The 17667-nt window shown below is 33.1% G+C and overlaps 1 long non-coding RNA gene across 4 annotated transcripts in view; it reads right to left on the bottom strand.

The window, feature by feature from the left end:
• Window positions 1-15881, bottom strand: part of LOC127182701 (uncharacterized) — a 32697-nt gene extending 16816 nt beyond the window's left edge. The window contains exons 1-5 of one of the 4 annotated variants that reach the window (XR_007829945.1): window positions 14922-15881; window positions 14806-14825; window positions 14494-14726; window positions 11920-12035; window positions 5228-5960 (exon numbers count right to left, since the gene is read on the bottom strand). This is a non-coding gene — a long non-coding RNA (uncharacterized LOC127182701). Of the gene's footprint in view, window positions 1-5227; window positions 5961-11118; window positions 11264-11919; window positions 12036-14493; window positions 14727-14805 lie in introns of those variants that run through there. The other 3 variants (XR_007829942.1, XR_007829943.1, XR_007829944.1) reach the window with 3 other exon arrangements.
• Between the last annotated feature and the right edge of the window lie 1786 nt (window positions 15882-17667).

Genomic DNA, 17667 nt, shown 5'->3' with positions numbered 1-17667 from the left:
CAAACCGGATGGTTGTTAAAAAGGGTTGTCTTACATGCTATTCTTGTCTGTACGCGCTATTTGTATAAAAGGAAATGGGTTTCAAAACTAATATTTAAGCACAGAATACAATGTTTATGTGCAAGCAAACTGTGGCTAAAACAATTGACTTGTCACAGGGAGTTTGACTGACAGGCAATCTGACCAATCATAACGCTGAATCTGAATTTTTGTCCAGACAGGAGAGTAGATTAACATCGGTGGACTTAAACTTGAAAGATGGTGTGCATTGACGTCTTTCCACAGTTGAAACAGGATACTTTCTGATGTTTTAATTCATGTTAGCAAAGAGGTTGAGATGAGTGGTTCAAGTACTGCTTAAACGGTTGGCGTTACAGAGATCTGTCACAACACATAAAAGAGCCACAAAACGGATTTAGTTTTAATTTCTTAAAAATTACAAAATTTGAGCTGAAACTTTATTTTGTACCCAAAGTAACCTACTCTTTCCTGTCTGTCAGTCTGTTTGCTCTTTGCCCTGTGATGTATTTTTCACTGCGTGCGAATGATGTTATTCATATTACATTTGAAGTCAAAAGTTTATAAACCTTGCAGAATCTGCAAAATGTTATTTTACCAAAATAAGAGGGATCATACAAAATGCATGTTATTTTTTAGTTTTTACTGACCTGAATAAGATATTTCACATAAAAGACGTTTACATTTAGTACACAAGAGGAAAATAATAGTTGAATTTATAAAAATGATCCTGTTCAAAAGTTTACATACTCTTAACTCTTAATAATTAAACTGCCTGCTGTTCTTCAGTCCCAAAAATTCTTTGGTTTTTCAGCATTTTTGTGTATTTGAACCCTTTCCAGCAAAGACTGTATGATTTTGAGATCCATCTTTTCACAATGAGGACAACTGAGGAACTCATATGCAACTATTACAGAAGGTTCAAGCGCTCACTGATGCTTCAGAAGGAAACATGATGCATTAAGAGCCAGGGGTGTATACTTTTGAACAGAATAAAAATGTGTCAATTTTTCTTATTTTGCCTAAATATCATTTAGTACTGCCCTTCAGAAGCTACAGAAGATACTTATATATTTCCCAGAAGACAAAATAAATTAAATTTAAATTTACCCTGATCTACAAATTCAAAAATTTTTCACCCCCCAGTTTATAATGCATCATGATTCCTTCTGGAGCATCAGTGAGCATTTGAACACTCTGTAAAAGTTGAGTCCCTCAGTTGTCCTCAGTGTGAAAAGATGCCTCTCAAATTATATAGTCATTGTTGGAAAGACTTCAAATACACAAAAATTCTGAAAAACCAAAGAATTTGTTGGACCTGAAGGATTTTTCTGACGAAACAGTGGGCAGTTTAACTGTTCAGGACAAACAAGGGACTCATGAACAACTATCACAAAATAAAAAAAAGCTGTGAATTATTCAGGTAACAACACAGTATTAAAAATCAAGCGTATGTAAACTTTTGAACAGGGTCATTTGTATAAATTAAACTATTTTTTTCTCCTGTGGACTATAAGAAAATGTCTTTTTTGTGAAATCTCTTAAACAGGTCAGTACTAAATAAAACTAACATGAATTTTGTATGATCTCTCTTATTTTGGTAAAACGATTAACACTTGCAGATTCTGCAAGGTTTATGTAAACTTTTGACTTCTGCTGTGGAATGGAGTAAAGTGTGTCAAAGTTGCATTTGGGTAAAATGTGTCAGTGACTTAACTAACAGTGACAGTAAGCATTTCATCCAAATACAGGTGATACTATTACAAGGGCGTTGTTGAAAAGACTTGAAACTGGATCCAAATGACTTTGATGTACCAAAAAAATAAGCAGATGAAGAGAGTCCCACCTTTCAAAGAAAATAATCACTTTTCAAAGAAAATAATCAAGGATTTTTCCCACAAAATGATATATTGACACACACAGTTGGAGGAACTGCAAACAGGGATCAACATTTCATATTTCCCTTTAACCTTGTTGGTGAGAACGTGGAAAAATAGTGTCTTAGTTTGTTCCATGAGTCAAATAAAACTTGTTTGTAAATTTGTATTCTAAATTAGTTTTCATGAAATGTAAGGTTACATAACATTTTTTTATGTTTATAAAAACCAATGTTCTTCTGTAACTGCATTTTTTAATTGGTTTGGGAGCATAAGAAAAGGCAAATAATGTGCAGCCAAATTACAATCCGGATAGTTCTGGCATAAACAACTTGTTTATGTTCATTTATGTATTCTCAGTGAAAATTATTCACATATAACACAGCTGTTCCCTTGACATGGCAGCTAAAGGAGAACTTACGTAAAAAGTGGCACAGCTTACCTCATTCCCCTACACTCACATCTGTAAGTCAGTGGTAATCAGGGCAGTCAGGGGCACCAGACATCCAATTAAAGCTGTTATCGTAATGTCTACCTGGTTTGGCTGCTATACTAACATGCAATTATGCAATACAGGATAATAGCATATTATGCACTATGATGTCAAGAACATGACTAATGACTAAATCTAAACACAGTCTCTCTATAGTTACATATCCTAGAAAATGCCTATGTGTTAATCAGCTATAACAGTGGATCCTTACAAAATATATGGGGTGAGTTTTTTAAATGCAGTTATTTTGTGCTTGATTAAACGTTACAAGCTTCATTTATGTGGTTGTAAATCAGTGGTCAGCAGAGAGTGAGGACATGTCTGTTTGAAACACAACACAATAGCTTCAGAGACACTCGATTTAAAAAAGGAGCAGTCTAAAGCTTTCACAATCCATCAACACACACAAAGATGCAAAGACTTTCTCAAAGATTTATAGTCTAAATATGTTAGATACTCAAGTAAACTGGACCCGGGCTGGCACACACACATTTCCTCGTGATTCTAAGAGATGTGCCCTTTAAATAAGAATTATGTTGTTTGAGGGGCCATTTCTTCTTTGGGTAGACATTCTTTTTGGAAACCATAGACACTTGGGAGCCCATGAGAAGACATTTCAGTGTCTCTACAGTTTACTGCAACTTTCTATTAAAAGAGCTTGTGTACCACAAAACCAGTCATAGGGATCAGTTTTTTTTAAACTGAGATTTATACATCATCTGAAAGCTGAAAAAATAAGCTTTCCATTGATGTATGTTTGTTTGTTAGTATAGGACAATATTTGGCTGAGAAACAACTATTTGAAAATCTGGAATCTTGACGGTCAAAAAAAATCTAAATATCTAAATATTGAGAAAATCACCTTTAAAGTTGTCCAAGTGAAGTTCTTAGCAGTGCATATTACTAATTAAAAAATAAGTTTTGATATATTTATGGTAGGAAATTTACAAAATATCTTCAAATGATCTTTACTTAATATCTTAATGATTTTTGGCGTAAAATAAAAATCAATCATTTTGACCTATAAAATGTATTTTTGGCTATTGCTACAAGTATACCCGTACTACTTAAGTCCAGTTCCAGAACAGAAATTTACAGATAATGTACTCACCCCCTTGTCATCCAATATGTTCATGTCTTTCTTTCTTCAGTCGTAAAGAAATTATGTTTTGTTTTTTGTTTTTTGAGGAAAACATTTCAGCATTTTTCTCCATATAATGGACTGCTATGGTGCCCCAAGACTGAACTTCCAAAATTCAGTTTAAATGCGACTTCAAACAATCCCAAATGCGGTTGTAAACTATCCCAGCTGAGGAAGAACGGTCTTATCAAGCAAAACAATTGGTTATTTTTATAAAAATAATACAATGTATATACTTTTTAATGTCAAACGCTCGTCTTGTCTTACTCTGCCTGGACTCTGTTTTTTCCGGTTCATGACAGTGTATGTCGAAAAACTCCCATCTCATGTTCTCCCTCAACTTCAAAATCATCCTATATCACTGCTTTACCCTTTTTGTTAAGGGTGTTTGGGTCTACTTTGCATGTTCACTTTGTTTTCGACATACCCTAAGTGTCTTAAACCAGAATACACAGAGTTCAGGGAGAGTAAGACAAGAAGATTTAAATTGTATTTTTTTAAAAGAAAATAACTGATCGTTAATCTAGATAATAGATCATTTACAACCATATTTGGGATCGTTTGAGGCCGCATTTAAACTGCATTTTGAAAGTTCAAACTCGGGGCACCATACCAGTCCATTATATGAAGAAAAATCCTGAAATGTTTTCCTCAGAAAACATAATTTCTTTATGACTAAAGAAAGAAAGTCACAAACATCTTGGATGACAAGGGGGGTGAGTACATTATCTGTAAATTTTTGTTCTGGAAGTCGACTTCTCCTTTAAGACCAGTGTTGGCAATCCCGCAGAATTGGGCTACTTTCATAGTGTGGCCGCGGGTTGAAACGACTCCAATAACGTAATGTTTAGCCCCTGGAATGCTAATTTTACCTAATTTTTGACCTCCATCGAAACGTGATTGGGCTACTTTTGGGCTAGTTTCAAGTAGTAATTGGTTTTGTTTGGTAAAACCTGGCAACTCTGCTTAAGACTTTTTTTTTGGTCCAGTTTCACATTTAGTCCACAATTGCTGATAATATCATGACATGACATTTATTAATTATTGTTTACTGTTCACACTCAGACCATCTAAGATGTAGAAGGTTGAAACAGGTTAGGAGAAATTTAAAATTACTTGTTCGCAAATGGATTCTACTAGTGAATGGGTGCCGTCAGAATGAGACACTAAACGGCTGATAAAAACATCACATTAATGTACTCCACGCGACTTACCACACGAGTAATCCACACGACTCCAGTCCGTTAATTAATGTGTTATGAAGTGAAAAGCTGCGTGTTTGTAACAAACAAATCCATCATTTTGACAGTTTTAACTTTTAACAAACTGTTCCTGTTAAAATATGAGTCGTCCATCCTTTATCCAGTGGAAAAAGTCTTGTAGCTTTTCGTTTCAAGTGATGTAATGCTAAATTTCTCCAAATCTGTTCTGATGAATAAACAAACTCATCTACATCTTGGATTGCCTGAGGGTGAGTAAACTTTGAGCAAATTTTCATTTTTGGGAGTACTATTTCTTATTTCAACATTTGGTAATACATTTTTAAGGGAAAAAAATAACAAATAAGGTAAAATGGTAGCCTGAAATTGTATAGAATTCTATTCTTTTCTCATGGATATGCGCAGAGCGTTTGATTGATGCCACAAAGACAAATATCTGTTTTCAGTTACGCATTTATTTTTTTCCCAAGCTCTTTGTGTGGCATTGCGTTTTGGCCAAGATCCTGGATTTTCCTTGTGGATAGAAACATTTTCTCTATATAGCCTGACACTTTTAATTAGCTGTATACACCAATAAGATCTTTCTCTCATACAGTTTCTTAGAAGGCATGCTTGTATGCCTTCAACAACAACATAAAGATATAGCTAAAGATGATATAGAAGTCACTTTTTCCTGTTGTGGTTTTTGTTACTTGGGTTCTATCTTTCAGAGGCCTTGTAGACAAGAGTTCCCCATTACATCTGCATTGCTGAACGCTCATATCGTGATGAGGCAAGGCATCAGAGAGCAGCTCTGGCCTTTTTGGTCAGCACATCAAACAGCGCTGGCACTCTTATGACCAGCCAAAGCAATCAGGGCCTGATTGTCAGAGCCATCCAAGGCCTTATTACACGCAATCTCCGCTAATGTTGCAGACAACAGAAAAATCCCAATATCTTCGCTTTGTCCCCCATGAGCTGATATAAAGAGCTCCTACAGGAGCCAGGTAAAGCTGCAGGGAATTTACCCGTTCTTGTTCTTTTGAGCATACAGATCTGAGATATCCAGTACGCCACCAGTTTCAGGACAGAGACGCAGAACATTTCGGCGTCTGCTGTGGCCGATGCCTATCGCTGGGTTTCAGAGGTTCATGGAGAACACCTTCCTAAAAAGTCTTGAGGTTGTTTAATAGAGCTGATCTCTGTTTGTCCTGCATGCAGTCATTACAGAGCTGAAACAAAAGAAAATGATCCGTTTCAGTAAGTGCTGCTGCCTGCTCCACACACCATTAACCTCTTCCTATGTTGAGGGAGACCTCTTAAGAAAAAAAGACACCATCCATCAGCCTGTCAGGGGCGTTTATCTTAAGTCTGCAGTCGGTTGGTGAATGCTTACGAACGTCATTAGAAGCTTAAAGAGCATTCATTTGAATTCTTTAGCACAAGTGATGATAATTCACAAACCGGCTACTGTTTCTTCTGCAGTTTGATTGCTATTACTTGGAATGCAGAATAAAAAAAAATCAAAAATCATGTTACTTTTATTCTGCGTTCCGAGTAATAACAATCAAACTGCAGTTGGGTTGTTTTGACTGAACAGTAATAACTCAAAAAATACAGCTAACTAACACAATAAAACACAATAAAAACATGATATATATGTATCGTTTTTTTCTAATGTATATATACACACTACTGCTCAAAAGTTTGGGATCAGTAAGATTTGTAATTTTTTTTTTTTGTTTGTTTTTTTTTTTAAAGTCTCTTATGCTCAATAAGACTGCATTTATTTGATCAAAAATACAGAAAAAAACAATAATACTGCAAAATGCCATTACAATACAAAATAATGGTTTTTTGTGTTAATATCCTTTAAAATAGAATTTATTCCTGTGACGCAAAGCTGAATTTTCATCAGCTGTTACTCCAGTCTTAAGTGTCACATGATCCTTCAGAAAGATTCACACTTAAAAATAAAGGTTCTTTATTGGCATCAATGGTTCTATGAAGAACTTTAAACATCAATGGAACCTTTCAAATGCAGAAAAAGTTTCTTTATTGTTGAAAAAAAGGTTTTTCAATTTTTAAAATGTTCTTTAAAATGGTTCATTTAGGAACTGTTCACTAAAAGGTTCTTTGGAGAACCAAAAATGGTTCTTCTATGGCATCACAGCAAAAACACCCTTTTGGAACCTTTATTTTTAAGAGTGCTGACTTGCAAAATACTATGGAAGTCAATGGCTACCGTCAGCTCTTTGGTTACCACCATTCTTCAAAATATCTTAGTTTGTGTTCAAAAAAAGAAAGGAACTATCGGTTTATATTGGTTTTGGAAGAACTTAAGGTTGAAGAGAGAATTTTCATTTTTGGGAAAACTGTCCCTTTAAGCTCTAGTCATCATCATATCCTTTTCTATTCTATTAAGGTTTGCATATTTACCATTATTCTATTCTATTGCAGTTTTAGTTACAGTTTTCTGTTCTATTCTATTGTCAAGTTACATTCTTATTTATGAATCAATTGTCTATATCCATCGTTTGATTAAGAAAGTGTTGTCTAAATGCAATGCTGCCGTACAAATAAATACATCCGGAGCATTGTCCGTGTGAGTCAGTGTGTGTTGTTGCTCAATGCTCATGTCCAGAGGAAAACATCCACTCCAGGTCTTCTGCATCATTACATCCCAATTGCTGTCAGTAGTGACCACCTGATCAAACTATTTCTGCTCAAGCACCAAATCAGAAAGCAATTCTGTGTGCTGCATTTCGCTTTCTAATTGTTCTCACAGAACAAAAAGCAGGCATGGCACATTTTAACACAACCAAAAGACTCTTTGGCAAACCATATACTAAAGTGCAATCATGCATTTCAAGAGTGTGTTGTAAGGTATTAAAGATTGCTTTTGTTCGCTCTTTAGTTTTATGCCATGGGTAAATAAATAAAACATGAAAAACTGAATTTATTGATGCTGATTTCGGAGCTGAAACAGCAGCAAGCAAATGAAAGAACCACATCAGACAAAGGGAACTATGCCTGCAACTTGTAATTATGTTTGAAACGTGGTAACCAGGAATTGAAACTTCCAATTATTTGCAAAGTCTTCCTAGATATAAGTCTGTTTCACATGGTTCCACTTTACAAGCTTCAAGAGAAACAAACAAATTGCACCTCATTTGGTTCACCAGGGATTTATTTTTAACTGCCTTTGGCTTATGCGACAATCAATAGGGAGCGAGAGCTGCTCTGTGCTTATTCATCTAAACTGATCAGAAATTTCCAGAGCATGGAGACAAACAATAGGCCAACATTTCTGCATACACACACACACACAAAAAAGAAGATGGCTAACAGGCCTGGCTGTGATTGCGGTGAATGACCATGAACAATTAAAAATACCCGTCCTCATGGCTTCACCATATGCATACTTCAAAAAGCCTCCAGGGTCCCTGATGATGACATAACTGGGATTTTAAAGAACCACGGGTCTTTTTTATACAATTCAGTATTATCCTTTAATAAAGGTGGCCTTCTAATTGGACATAGAGTCATGTTTGTTCAGTATATCCTCACATGTGAGGCCAAGCGAGCGGGCAGCAACCTGGACATGTGCTGAACAACCCTTGATGTAATTGGTCACTAAAAACAAGGGGCTGTGGTTCAAACTGAAAAAAAAGAACTTGGACTTGCTGTGATCCTCTTTCTGTGTATGAACGCGAGAGGAAAAAAGAGGGAGAGAGAGCTAAAGGTTGACATCCTGTGGAGTATCGTGTTAGCAATGAGAACTTTTAAAGCTCTGGCTGCTGAATCATCCAAACACAGCATTTTTGTTTTGGTCTTGGGTTCTAAATATGGGGGGGGGGAAATGTACAGGCAAACAGACAGGGTGTTTAGGACCACGCAAAGTGACTAGGAAATTGGTCACATTATAAAAGGTCATTACACAGAAATGTTTGACCACAGAATGCTGTGATTGCGTAAGAGGTTAAGGAGTTCATTCAAAAATGAACATTTTGTCATTAATTACTCACCCTCATGTCATTCCAAAGCCATAAGACCTTAACTCATCTTCAGAACACGTGACTGTGGTTCTCTCATGAACATGCAGTAAAGACTGACACAGAAGAGAAGAAATTGTTACATTTCTCATAGCTTCATAACATTACAGTCGAACCTCTGATGGACTATTTTAGCAATGTCCTTACTATGTTTCTGGGCCTTGAACATGGTTGCGTTGCTGCCTATGTTGGGTGAGAAAGCTCTCGGATTTCATCAAAAATATCTTAATTTGTGTTCCAAAGATGAACAAAGGAGATTAGAACGAAATGAGGGTGAGTAATTAATGACAGAAATGTCATTTTTGGGTGAATTACCCCTTTAATATTGAGTGAATTACATTTTAGATTTTAGATCAGTCACTGTGTCTGTTTTTGGAGAGTAGTCAAGGAGAGTAGCTCCACGCATAAACATAGCAGAACTGTTATGGTAGTATTTTTTTCGTAAAATGAATCACTGTTTTTGAAAAATTCCATAAAGTCGGTGGTTTAATGACTCACTCAAGAAACCCTCTTACTTAAAATCACTTGTTTTTACACAAATCAATGTTTGGTAAATGACACGCTCAAAAAGGCAGTCACTTTTTTTCCTTAGTGAATCAATGTCATTAATTTATTAATTGCTTTGACAGTCACAGTATTCTTATATTTGACAGTAGGCCTATATTAGAGTAATGGATCTAAATGCTGTATAATTATAATTTGTCTGTACATACACTAACATTCAAAAGTTTGGGGTCAGTATTTATTTATTTATTTTCAAATAAATAAATACTTTAGTTCAGCAGTGATGCATTAAAATGTGACCCTGGACCACAAAACCAGTCATAAGGGTACATTTTTTGAAACTGAGAATTATACATCCTTTGAAAGCTAAATAAATAAGCTTTCCACTGATGTATGGTTTGCTAGGACAATATTTGGACGAGATACAACTATTTGAAATCTGAGGGTGGAAAAAAAATATATATTGAGAAAATCGAAATATCTTCATGGAACATGATCTTTACTTAATATCCTAATGATTTCTGGCATAAAAGAAAAATGTATCATTTTGACCCATACAATGTATTTTTGGCTATTTTGTGTTACTCAAGATTTGTGGTTTTGTGGTCTAGGGTCACAAATGATCAAAAGTGACAGCAAATACTCTTAAATTTGTACAATTTTCTAATTCAAATAAGCACTGTTCTTTCTAACACTCTATTCATCAAAAGATCAAAAGAAGAAAAAAATGCATAATGGTTTCCACAAAAATATTAAGCAGTCTTGATAAGTGATAATAATAAATGTTTGAACAGCATATAAATAACATATCACCACCTCATTATGCCATGTTTCGGTGTTCAAAATGGTCCAGCCTTAACTGTACTATTAACTGATTTAGCTCACACAAAGATTGCCATTTTTCTACAAGTTTATTAGCTTTAAAGGGTACATATTATGCCCCTTTTCACAAGCATTCTCAATGTGTCTGTAAAGTTTCAGCTCAAAATACCCCACAGATTATTTATAATATAATTTTAAAAATGCTCATTTTGAGTAGAAGCACAAACACGCTGTTTTCGTGCATGTCTCTTTAAATGCAAATGAGCTGCTGCTCCCCGCCCCCCTTTTCCCGAATAGGGCTGTGCCTTACAGCTCATACCTCAGATACTCTGCTAAAAAAACATCTGTTTGGTTTTGATCATCATGTCTATTATGCTGAAAACATGTTTTAAACCATATTTGTTTAAACTTATGATATCTGAGTGCACACATTTGAAGCACGCGCACAGAAAGCGGCTGTCACACGGCACGTGAGTATTAAACTAAACTTCTCTTTCATGTCTTATTGAGCTTCAACTGTCAAATACACACAAGTTTATGTCAAAAACAACCAGGAGTTACAAAAAAAGTAAGTTATGTTTGTGAAGGCAAACAGCTGGGAAAGAAATTGCATGTTTATATTAGATCTGTGTGGCAGTAGCGTAATATACAGTAAATAAATCAATAAATCCACTGCTCTCTTGTCTCCTCTGAGGTTGGGACTCTAAATAGTGTTCTGTGCAGCCAAAGACAGAACAATTAGCATGCTTTGCTCAAACTTTTGCCATGGTGTTAGAACTGGTACACTGCTGTCACTTGCGAAAATAAAATGACAGCAACCAATTATTCCACTTAAACACAGAATAAGTCATTTTTTTCATTATGTAACTTTTAACTGTACTATTAACTGATTTAGCTCACACAAAGGCTGTCACAATTTGCCATTTTTCTATAGGTTTATTAGTTTTAAAAAAATCAATGCTTCAGCCATGCTACTATACTTTTCTAAGCATGCAAAAGAAGCCACTTCTGTTCTCTTAAAAGAAACAGTTCAGTGGACACTTGGGCCGGTCTGAAAGTGTATTTGAGGGGGATGGGAGGACAGAAGGAGGTGCTTTAATCCTCAGAAATAAACTGACACTAAATCTTCTGTTCTCCTCACAAGCTCCTTTGAACTGAAAAAAAAAGCAAAGTTGAGCACAAAAAGAGAGCCACTGAAGTTAATTTGAAGTTCAGCAAATCCAAACTAATTAACATGTGATCCAGTTGGAAACGTCAGATTGTGCATTTCTGTTCTCTTTTACTGTAAAAACACTTTGTGCAATGGATTGTGGTATTTCAAACCTAAAAATGTTGCGTTTTTAACTTTAAACTGTATAGCTTCACAAATGAGTAGATTCACTTTATTGTCAATGCCAAGCTTGTGGGCTTGAGGTGGGCGCTGAGAGACTTTGTCCAGTACGGCTCTCACTTTGAACCTAAAATCAAAGGCTTATTTTTCCCATGTTTACAGGACAAGAATACAAAGAACTATGAGGGGAAAATGTGCGTGTTATTCCTCAAAACTCTTTTGAAAAGCCCATTATACAGCTTTGTATTTTTTAAAAATGGTGAGAGAAAGCCCAACATTTTTCTTGTACTTAGGATAAAAAGATTATCTGTCTATCCTGAAATACACAGCATTGTTGTTGGTGCTTGTGTACAGTACTTTGGCTATGAAGCAGAGGAATGAAGGGCCATTTGAGGTGAACAGCTGTTGTGGTTGAGGTTTTTCTGTTGTGGTTGAGGGGTCAAGCCCCTTGGACAACCACAATACACACTGGATACTAACCTTTGGCAATTATTCCCAGAAAGAACGTGCTGGTGACTGCATGGGCTTATTGTTCCCACCCGGCTGGTGTCCACTCTCAATTGGAGGGAAGTATACTGGAAGAACTTGACCTACTACTGCAAGAAAATCTGTCATGAGGAACTATCACATGTAAGCCTTAGCAATAAATGACAAAACATTTTTTGAAGCAAAAAATGCATTGCTGTATGGTTTCTAGGGTTGTTTACACTGAAAAAAAAAATGCAATTTCAGTCTTTCTACTTCAAAATTTAGATTTTAGTTCAGTTTGCTACTTTTGACTTACTACTGCAAGAAAATCTGTCAGTCACTCTCACATGCAAGGCTTATCAATAAATGACAAGACATTTTTGAAGAAAAATGCATTGCTATATGTGACCCTGGACCACAAAACCAGTAATAATAGTGAAATTTATACATCATAATATAAATCTCAGAATAAATAAGCTTTCCACTGATGTTTGGTTTGTTAGAATAGGACAATATTTAGCTGAGATACAACTACTTGAAAATCTGGAATCTGAGGGTGCAAAACAAATTAAGAAAATCGCCTTTAAAGTTGTCCAAATGACGTTCTTAGCAATGCATATTACTTTTTAAAAAAAAATATCTTCATGGAACATGATCATTACTTAATATCTAAATGATTTTTGGCATAAAAGAAAAACTACAAAATTGAAAAAAAAAAATTTAATTGTTTTTTTAGTTCAGTGTTACTTACCATTTCTTACTTGTGAAATTTACTAGCATTTTCTAAGTGAAAATTGTTTATTCACTATTTTTTTTTCCATTAGTGTCATCTCTTTCATTTGGTGACTTGCTATGTTTCCATTTAAGATGCACATTTAAATTAATGTAAAAAAAACACACAAAAACAATTTGCAGAGGAACTTCATGATTACAGTGCATTCGCTTGCATGACTCAAGAAATTTATTTGGTAAATATGTTTCTGTTGTAGTTCATCTGCATCCATTTTCCAGCAAATAAAAAGTATATACACACTTTAATTTTTTTTTTTTTTTTTTTTTTTTTAAAAACATGATTTGGTTCTTAAAATCAATAAATAAATAAATAAATATATTTTTTTATATTATATAATAATAATAAAAAAAACAACAGTTTTCATTAGTCTTTTTGATTTATGGCAACTTCTAATGAAATTATATTCAACCAACAAAGTTAACTGATTTAGAGGAACATAATTTGCATAGAGGAATTTAAAGGCATAGTTCACCCAAAAATGACATGCATGTCACTCTCATGAACGCGTGTCAAAGACTTACACGGAAGAGAAGCTGTTGTTGAATAAAGTAGTTATTTTTTACGGTTTAATCGCTGATGTCACATGGACTATTTTAACAATGTCCTTACTACCCTGCAGGGTCTTGAAGGTGTCAGTTGCATTACTGCCTATGCAGGATCAGAAAACACTTGGATCTTATCAAAAATATCTTTATTTGTGTTCCAAAAATGAACAAAGGTTTGGAACGACATGAGGGTGAGTAATTAATGAGAGAATTTTCATTTTAGGGTCTAAACTATCCCTTTAATTTAATAGTTGTTCTAACCAATTGTGACCCTGGACTACAAAACCAGTCATACGGGTCAATTTTTCGAAATTGAGATTTATACATCATCTGAAAGCTGAATAAATAAGCTTTCCATAGGACAATATTTTGCCGAGATACAACTATTTGAATATGTGGAATCTGAGGGTTTGAGAAATTGAGAAAATCACCTTTAAAGTTTTTAATAATGCATATTACTAATCAAAAATTAAGTATTGATATATTTACAGTAGGAATTTTACAAAATATCTTCATGATCTTTACTTAATTTCCTAATGATTTTTGGCATAAAAGAAAAATCAATAATTTTGACCCATACAACGTATTTTTGGCTATTGCTACAAATATACCCCAGCGATTTAAGACTGGTTTTGTGGTCCAGGGTCACAACTGCAAGATAATTGAGTGGTGAAATGTGATGAAAATGTAATTCCAATATATATTTAAACTTGCAAGCATGCATTTATTTAAGTTGTGGTAACTGATCCTCCGAGTGCATTTTTAAACATTTTAATCAAATCTTATTGTTTCAACTACAACTCAGCTTATGATATTCTAGTCTCTAAATATTCAAGTCCCTCCATCAGTGTAAGTCTAATGGATCTTTTACTGTTTTATCATTCAACAGTTGAAAATCATACACCCATTTCCTTAGAAAAGCAACAGCATACTTCTTGCCAATAAGCCGCATGATTCAATGTCCGTATCACAATGATGCACTAATGTTTAATACTTAGAATTAGGGGGTTGTTGAAATTTCTAACCCTAAGTATAAGCAATAGTAACAGTGATGCTTCCCTCAGCACTAATTAAGCACTCTAGTATATCATTTAATGAACTGCAGTCAGTGAAGTCATGCTAAACATGTGTTCCTTAATCATCTTTTTACGAACATAGCCAAAAGCAACTAATTTCTGGCACCACTGCATTGTTTAATAGGGAATATCTTTACAAAATGACCGCGGTATGCGGAAACGAAGCGCTTACCAGTGAAACTGCATTAAATGACAACGTCAGCTGCATCTGCCAAAGGTTTGAGTCACAGCCAAAAGCCACATCTCCAGTCTTCACCGACGTGACTGGGAAAGAGATGCTTTCACTTATCATGTTCCAATGCTGAAGATAAAAACGCAAAGCGGTTTCTTTCAGGCCAGCTCAAATCTGGGTAACAGATCTGGGCAGAGCTGTTTGATGCTAATATGTTCTTCAGATGTGACATGCTGTGAAGATGAAAAAGAAATTGTTAGCATTTTTACTGATCTAATTATTTGGAAATGTTTTTAAATAAATAAATCTTACCTTTGTATAATATGGGAGTGCTGTTAAAATTAATGGAATATAAAACAGAAATCAGATTGTGCAAGCAATAGTTCGCCCATAACTAAAAAAATCTGTCATCGTTTAATCAGACTCACCTTCAGTCATTTCAAACCTGAATGAATTTCTTCCATGAAAAAGAAGTTCACAATGTTATGAATGTTCGGCATTTGGAAAAAACAACAGGAACATTACTTTATTTTTTCCTAAAGTCAGGTTTGGAACAACAACTTCTTTTTTTTTCCAGTAAACTGTTACTTTAACAGAATGAGCACCTGAGTTTTGACATTATTGTGGGTGACATCAGAGGTCAAAGGTGAAGTCAGTTTTACCAAACACACGAGCATCATTAGCGCTATTATTTCCACTCCATCTACACGGCAAGAGAACAAAACAGAGAAAGTGAGAATCAAAAAAAGACATGGAGAAATGTACTAAAAGAGAGGGGTACAGAAAAAACTGCCACTACTGTAAACAAACCGAGCACTATTTTGTTTATCTTGGCAGATCTGGCATAAAAAGCTAATTGCTCCTGAGAAAATCCACTGCATAAGTACTCTGGCTCCAGCACTGTTATTTAACACGTTTTTAGAGCATTAAGCAATGTACCAACAACCGAGGGGTAGTTAAGGTCCGTGGCTTTCATCATTTTAACACTTTCAGCAATCACTAAGGCGTAAAATGTGTTCTTTTTTTTAATCCGTACAATTTACCAGGCAGTTTCCATGTACACTATGTCCTATGACCTTTTTAATTTTTTTTATTTTTAAATTTTTTAAAGCATTAGAGGTGCAAAGCTCTCTCTCTTGCTCGCTTGCTCGCTCTCTCTTGGCCATAAGACCAAGTAGATACACTAAAACTATTTTCTGACATAAAATTATCCTAAAAATATCTAGTTTTAAATACGTCAAAATGTTAGCAAACAGGCCATTTTAAAGGTATATTTTAAAGGTAATTTTCTGCCTCAGTATACAACGATTAAAATCATATCGGAATTTTAACATAATCTACTGAATTTTCATGTTTTTATGAAAGAGTACAAATAATATTATTTCAGTCACTTTTTTTTTTTTAGATAAATGATAATAATATTATATTAATTGTCTTCTTTATACTATTTGTACTATAACTATTATTTATATTAATTTTGGTTTTATTATTTTAGTTTTTTTATGTTATTTTAATTTAATTAATTGATATTTATTTTATTATTTTATTTATTTTGATATCTTTAGCCATTCTTTAATATCTTTAGCCATACATTTACCCCAAAATGTGGGTAGATAATTGTAGTTAGAGATAGAGATTATATATTCCATAGATGATACATGTTGTTTATATTTGTTTTTATTATTTTTAAAAGTTTAATTTATTTTAATATTATTTAATCTAATTACTTTGTTTATTTTATTCATACATATTTTAGAGTTTTACATGATATTTATATTATCATTATATATATATATATATATATACACTGAAAAGTTTGGGGTCAGTACATTTTTATTGTTTCTTTTTTTTTTTTTTTAAATACTTTTATTCACCAAGGATGTATTAAGTTAATAATTAAAAGTTTATTAAAAGTTAATAATAAATAATTTGCATTGTTATAAAATATTTATATTTTGAATAAACACTGTACTTTTTAAACTTGTTATTCATGAAAGAATGCTGAAAAAAAAATTTACAGGTTCCAAAAAATATTTGGCAGCACAACTGTTGATATTATCCAACACTGATCATTCTAATAATAAATCCGCATATTAGAATGATTTCTGAAGGATCATGTGACACTTAAGACTGGAGTAACAGCTGATAAAAATTCAGCTTTTCATCACAGGAATAAATTCTACTTTAAAGTATGTTCAAATAAAAAACATTATTTTATATTGTAAAAACATTTTGCAATATTACTGTTTTTTTTTCTATATTTTTAATCAAATAAATGCAGCCTTGATGAGCATAAGAGACTACTTTAAAGACTATTACAAGTCTTACTGACCCCAAACTTTTGAACGGTAGTGTATATATATATATATAAATATAATTTTAATATCTTTAGCCATATCTTTTAATATCTTTCACCAAATAATATTTATATTATCTGTATTATAATCATTATTTATTTATATTTTTATCATATTGTTGTAACTATTTTTAAATGTTATTTTATCTTTTAATGTTACTTTAAATTAATTGATGTTTATTTTATTAATTTTAATATCTTTAGCCATTCTTTAATATCTTGAGCTATATCTTTACCCCAAAATATGAATAGATATATTTTATATATATACGTGAACATATTTTATAGTCAATACATGTTATTTGTGTTAGAATTACTATTTATATTATATTGTTATTTATATTTTATCATATTGTTTTTATTATTTTAAATTTTATTTTTAAATGCTATTTTAATTTAATTTCTAGATATTTATTTTATTAATTTTAATATCTTTAGCCATATCTAGATATATATTTACATCAAAATGCAGGTAGGCAATTCTAAGGAAAAAAACTTGTTAGAGAACATATTTTATAGTCAATACATGTTATTTATATTATTTGCATTCTAATTAATGCTTATTAACTAAATAATATTATATCATATTGTTTTTTGTATTATTATTTTTAAAATGGCATTTTATATCTTATTGTTATTTTAATTTAATTACTTTTATTTTATTACTTTTAATATCTTCAGCCATATCTTTACCCCAAATATATTTTTTTGTTTTATATTGTTTTTATTATTTTTACATTTTTTTATTTTATTTTAATGTTATTTTAAATTAATTATTTGATGTTAATTGTATATTTTATTCATTTTAATACCTATTC

This window comes from Labeo rohita, chromosome 20 (assembly GCF_022985175.1).
Source record: "Labeo rohita strain BAU-BD-2019 chromosome 20, IGBB_LRoh.1.0, whole genome shotgun sequence".
NCBI classification, from domain to species: Eukaryota; Metazoa; Chordata; class Actinopteri; order Cypriniformes; family Cyprinidae; genus Labeo; species Labeo rohita.
This window is presented reverse-complemented; position numbering and strand designations above follow the sequence as displayed.